Source organism: Nicotiana attenuata, chromosome 8 (genome assembly GCF_001879085.1).
Source record: "Nicotiana attenuata strain UT chromosome 8, NIATTr2, whole genome shotgun sequence".
In the NCBI taxonomy this organism is placed as follows: Eukaryota; Viridiplantae; Streptophyta; class Magnoliopsida; order Solanales; family Solanaceae; genus Nicotiana; species Nicotiana attenuata.
In genome coordinates, this window is record NC_031996.1 from 30,008,803 (window position 1) to 30,015,513 (window position 6,711).

Genomic DNA, 6,711 nt, shown 5'->3' on the forward strand with positions numbered 1-6,711 from the left:
AAAATAATTGTTTCCAAATAGTAGTTGATCATGAGGTTTGGGTTGCAAGTGAGAAATAAAAAATAATTTTTAAAATGTGTTAAGTGAATTTTTTCAAATCTTCAATTTTACGAACTTTTTTCTCAACTTGAACTTGAGATGTTGTTTTTGTAACTTCAACTCAATACTTTCCAACCGCATAGAAATATTTTGACAATTGTATTTCAAATTCTGCCATGATTTTCAGTACGAAGGAGCAGTAAAATGTTGGGACAAATTAAAGCACATACATTAATATTATGCAATCCTTGCAAAAAAGCAAAGGGACAAGTGAATCAATATCTGCCTGCAAGAAACGCACATTCAGAGAATGGGTAGAGAACTTGGAACTTGGAAGTGACTTGCACCTATTGTATCGGAACCGGAATTTCAAGTTTACGGATTTCGAATTTTTACCGAATATAGCATATTTTAGTTTAAGAATTTATAATCAGATATTTTATATATTTAATAAATTTTTCTAAAAACAGATACATAAAATTTAAATAAAAGCTACCTAATTCGTCCGAACGCGTATTCAGAGATCTAGCTCTGTCATGCACCTGAGTAGGCATTTCGACATAAATATTATAGTAATTTTGGTAAAAAAAGTAGTATTTGGAGTTAAGTTAAAAAATGGATGAAATTTGAAATTATGTTTAGACATGCATTTCACTTGAAAAAATATTTCAGCTTTATGAGTGGGAAAAAAATTTGAAAATTTTATTTTCAAATTTTTTTCAAAAACTCACAAAAATTTATTAACAAATTCCTTTTTTTTAAAAAAAAATTAAAAAGAAAGAAAAAAAATTATGGACAAACGGTGCCTAAGTCGACGTTGAGGGGTTTGGTATGGTAATAAGTCTTTCAAAAGAGGGGACGGGTGTTGCGTGTGGAATGGTGTCGTAGTCATTTTGTGTCATTATGTGGAAGGAAAAGACATGAGAGTAATGGAGTTTGGAGATTTCCCACTTGATTCTACTCCTTTCTTTGCCAACATTTTATGTAATGTAGATATGTGGTTAGAATATTTTATATTTACTCTCTATTCGTCTCAATTTTTGTTTGTGTTATTTGATTAGGTATATGGAGTTCAAAGCATTTCATTAGACACCAATATACCGTCAGACCTTTCTATAACAGTATTTATATATAACAATATTATTACTATAAAATCCAAGTTTTTCTCAAAATCGATTTTTATATTATGTTACTATAATATATGTCATTTATAACAACACAATAAAAATAAGAATTAATTCGAAATACTTTACTATAAAAGCCAATAAATATCGAAAAAAAAACGAGATTGTTATAGAGAGGTTTGACTGTATTTTATGTCCAATAATTTGAATGGTCTTGAGTTATCTGCATTTTGTGTAAGTCGTTTAAAATAATTTTGGATAAAACATTTTACGTTATCTCAAAGTACAATCGCTTTTATATGAATTGGGAAGCGCGAGTAATTTATACTGCATATTAATTAATATTGCACTTAATGTTTTTTTTTTTTTTGCGGAGATATATTAAGTTTTGTTTTCTGAAATAAAACTTAAATAACTAAAAGTTATAGAGAAGTATAATGACATTATTCTTTTTTTTGCATTTTAAGAAAAGAATCTGATATTAATTATCAACGTGGGTCAATTTTGTTTTCAAGTGAAACATCACATTCAATAGAGAGTGAACAAAGTAACATATTTTTAAAAATATATGTTTTCAAAGACTTGTGTAATTGAGTGGGAAATGGAGGCAAATCTGTCGAAGAAGTTATACACAATTTCAAAAATTCTTCTTTGTTTTTTGTATTTTTTTCCCCTTGAATTAATTACTGTAAATCTTTGGCTCCTGTCAACTTAGATTTCACTACCCTTTTTCTTTTATCTTGCAGGAAGAGTGGAATCCTTGATTGCTAGTGTTTAGAGGAAGGCATTGTCACCTTAATTTTTTTTTTCTCATCCGATATTTAGTATTTGTATTGAGGCCGACTAATTTAGATTGTAAGGCTCATTAAAGAGGAAATATCTCTGCCATAATTTTTAGTATTTACATAATTCAAACCTGAAACCTCTAATAATCTAGGAGTGATAACTGTGTTAAGCCATAGATATTGAGTCTTTCTAATTACTGATTTTAAGATGAAACTAATCCAAAATTAAAATCTTCTACAGTCAGTTAATGAACGAGAGGCACTAGAGGTATTGTATTACGAATTCAATGGTCTTGAATAAAGGTAGAGGTAAGGTTTGCGTACACTAAATCCTTCGTAGACCCCACTTATAAAATTACAGCGGGTATTGTATTGTTGTTGCAGATCAAACTGTTCTCAGCACAAGGTTACCAAGAAACTTTGATTTACAAAATTACCACTACACAAAAAATAAGATTTCAAAACAATTATCCTCTACTAGCTCCTATACAGTGGAGAACAGGATATTTGCTTAAACGTGAAGTATTAATAGTTAATTTCAAGTATTAGATGTGAGTTTATCCAAAATGGAAATAGTAATCAAGTGGGATGAATCAAGAATGGATAAGCCTAAATCTTTGGACAGGTAACAACCCAGGGAATATTGAACTTATTTAATAGTCGGACCAAAGCTTTAAATAAAGCTAAAGATAAATCAGTAGAAAGTCAAAGATATCAAGGTCAACAATAACCAAAGTTTTTCTTTTTCCTTTTGTTTCCCAATTTAATGTCCGGTATTCGCATTGAGGCCCGACTGAATTCAAAATCATGCCGGAAAGTCTCATGTTAGAGGTAAAGCGCTACCTAACAAAGATTAATCTGTACTTAGAACTCGAACCCGTGAAATTAAAGAAGTAGGAATACCTTCACAACCTTGTTGGTAATAAGCAGAGTTTTTCATCAATGCATGAGCTGTATTAAGGGCACAGAGTACATTCATTGCCCAAATTAAAGACACTTTCCAGATCTTTTATTGCAACTGAAAGCAAATGTCTTGTATTGGTTCTTTAAATTCCTTATACCCTATTGGATTTACCCGTTTATCGAAGCACATTTACTTCATTTCTTTTTCTTCATTTTACATTATTGCAAAGTAGTACTGTAGAAGTTTTTTGGCAAAACTATTTTGAACTATTATCTTTTTACCCAAATAAAGAGGAATTGAAGAGTTTAATAGAATAAAGAGGAAAATAAATAAATTTCTATACTTATTTCTTTTACTGAAGATATATATAATATTGTTCAAGATATGTGTCCTAAAACTCTGACCTATGATTATTAACGGTTTTGATAATCAAGAGATTACAATTTAAACTATAACATCACAACTGTTGATTTTATGACTGTTGTTACCTGTTTAGGCCTTTGATTCTCTTTTCTCTTCCTCTTTTAATTTTTTTCCCTCTTTAGTGTCTTTTTAACATGCAAAAATTCAATGTATCATACTTAGTTATCGTCCTATCGTTTATTATGTTTAACATATTATCTTGATTTCTTGGATTAATTTGAAGTTTAGGTCTTGTAATTAATGACTTTATCCGATGGCATTAGATTGAAACGTATAGTGATCTTATCCAAGGTTAAATTTGTGTATTTGAATTGATATAGTAATGTGATTGAAAACTTTTTTTCGGACTATAACGCAGCATTGACTTTTTCTTATATAGCTCTCTTCTATGATGTGAGGCCCGGTGAGGGAAGAGGAAGGCGACGGAAAAAAACAGTGAGAATCGAACTTATACCAATTATATGAAAAACTTTTACTCATACCACTAAATTATATTCTAGCCTTGGTTGTCTCCATTGATTCAACTTATGACTAATGAAGAAAATGTCCCAATGTTTACTTACAAACTAAAATTTGTGAAGAAAGAAGAAGAAAATTCCAGCTATTACAAGGTGCATGAACTTAGTTCCAATGAAATTGGGACCGCTCTCCTAAATATCATGCCCTATATCCAATGCTCTTGAGTTCAACGTCACTGCATTTTTGGTGTTGACATTTCCCAAATGAAGATCCTATTTTTTTTTACTAGCTAGTCCACTTTTTTTATGAATATAATCAATCGAAATTTCATCGATTATAGTAGTGATATAACAACTTAAAGGTAGATACTCAAAAGATTAGTACAATTGTTTTCAATATATTCTCAAACAAATATTCTATAAACATATGTTTTCAAAAACTAGTCCAAACATATGGCATTTCTCTAATTATCTCTAATTCGGTTGAAACAATATTATATAACTCAAAAGGGAAGAACAGATACTTTAGATTAGGGATTAGCATTGAACAAGAACAGACCGCAGACGCTTGACTATAGTGGTGGCCCACCTTCCAGCTCACCACACAGATAAAGACATAAGAAACCATACGTGGCACCTTAAACTAGCTGCCAAACCCTTTATATTTTTTTCGTTGGGACCACTTTAAGGATATTTCTAAATTTAGAATTAGAACCCCCTTTTTAATAAGAAGGGACACTTTAAACCCATCCCTTTTTATCCTTTCACTTTTGGCTCTGGACCATTAATTTAGGGCAGCAAATCTTGTGTACTCTTCTACTGTCTCAATCTGGTCACTAGCATATACTAATATCTTTTACTCCCACATCCCATAAGTTGTCCCAATTCGAAAACGTATAACTATATAAAATTTTCTTTACCTGAACATGATAAATTGTATTAAAATAAATTATTTTGATTTTAGAGGGACAAGGTAGGGAAGTCTGCATACACACATTACCTTGCTCGGACTCTGTTTGACTCAAAAGTTGTTTAACACTTTTTAAGCAACTCAATCAATATAGATGAAGAGGTAAATCGTAATCGAAGATAATAAACCCTAGGATGATCTTGGCAATTGGTTCAGATAACAATAATACAAATCGGAGAGAGAGAAGGTGATAATCTTCGAGAGATAAGAGAGAGAGATTGTGTTTTCAATAATGAATCCCCCCTTTACAAGGCTCGGACCCCCCTTTATATAATAGAGGATCCTTACTTAAATATTGAAAGACAGAAATAAAGTACATGCTATAGAAGGGCCGACGTGATCATGAAGTCGTCCCCTTATTATTCCTAAATCGTCCTTCTAGCCGGACTCACATATATTCGGTCGGTCGTGCTGGCTTAGGGACGTGGTCGGTCAAATTCGACCCCATACAGTTAGTCCCTCCGCTCGTCGGGGTCGCAGCGAGATGCGTCCTCGATGGGCGGAATCGGTACCTCCGTTCTGGGAGAGTTTGACTTTGTCAAAGAATTGTGACGTGACAGGCGGGAGACAGTAATCATGACTGTCAGAGCGTCGAAGCGAAACGCCTTTCCCGTGTGACGTCAGCGTTCGTATGCGTCATCATTGCGTGTATTCTCGAGGCAGGAAATCAGAAGCTTTTGGCGCTTGGTTTTCCGCGCCGATTCGACGTCTGCCACTTCGATTCTGGCGCCACCCAACCCTATAAATAGGAGAAGGGTTTAACCTGATTCAAACTTTGGTCATTTGTAAGAGCATTCCAACCCTTCAGTGTATATTTTCACATTCTGGTGCATTTTCCTTCGATCGAAAATCTCCTTTTCCTTTTGTTGGGTTGTGCACAACTTTTTCTTCACCGAGATCATGCCTAAACATCGTCGAAGCGACGAGAGGGTCCTGGCGGCTGCCCCATTGAACGTGCCGCTACCTTCCGATGGTGGAGAGGTGGAGGAGGAAGAGGACATCAGTCCTCTTACTGTGGAAGCATTATTGCCAAAGCATATCTTATCTCGAAGTGATTTCAGTAAGGACTCTCCCATTCCGGCTCCAGAGTTTTTCGAGTCGTCACAGAATCACTTGGATGACCTCCGCGTGAAATACGGCATACCGGCCCACGTAGAGATGGTTCCGGCGGGGAGGGATCACGTGGATGTTCATAGGCCAGGGTATTGTACCTTTTATGAATACCCCTTTTCGATTGGTTACAGCCTCCCTCTTTTCCCTTTGGCGGAGGAGTTCTGCCGGTTCTATAACGTGTGTCCGGCTCAACTTACGCTGTATACTCTGAAGGTGCTTCGGCAGCTGACCAAGTACGCGGAGTTGGCCGGATGTGAAGTCACGATCCATCACCTCCTACAACTGTTCAGTGCCTGCTATCTAAGAGGGACCATGGTGCATTTGAGAGGCCGTGGTACGAAAGGATTGGTGGTGAAAACCGACGACCGAGCGGGTCGTGGGTTCTGGCGCAAATATTTTTTCATTAGGACCGACCACGTGGTCTCTAATCCTGCCGAATTCCCAGAGAGGTGGAACTCGAAACGTAAGTATTTGCAGTTTGTCAAATTCCGTGCTACCCGTGACTGTCGCAATTCTAACCTTTGCATTGCAGCTATGGCTCATCCGCCCCGGCCTGTTGCCAACCTTAGGAGATGGGTTGTTGGCTTGCTTCCCTACGCGGAAGAGACCCGCACTTGGCCTGCCTTCATGCAGCGTTATGGCCCCAAAGTCTCTTCAGGTAGATTTCCGATTTTTGTTTTGTAAATTCTGCAACCCTGCTCACTTATTTTTATGGCGATAGGTCGAGGCGCTTCTAGGAAGAGGGCGCCAGTCCCCGCTCTCAAGCGATCCGACGTTGCCTCGGACGCTCATGATATACTGATCGAGTCTGTCCGAGAGGATCTCCCTCCAGCTGCTTTACAGGGGGCTACATCTACGACCATGGTTATGTGGGAGTCGGCATCGCTGGCGCCGG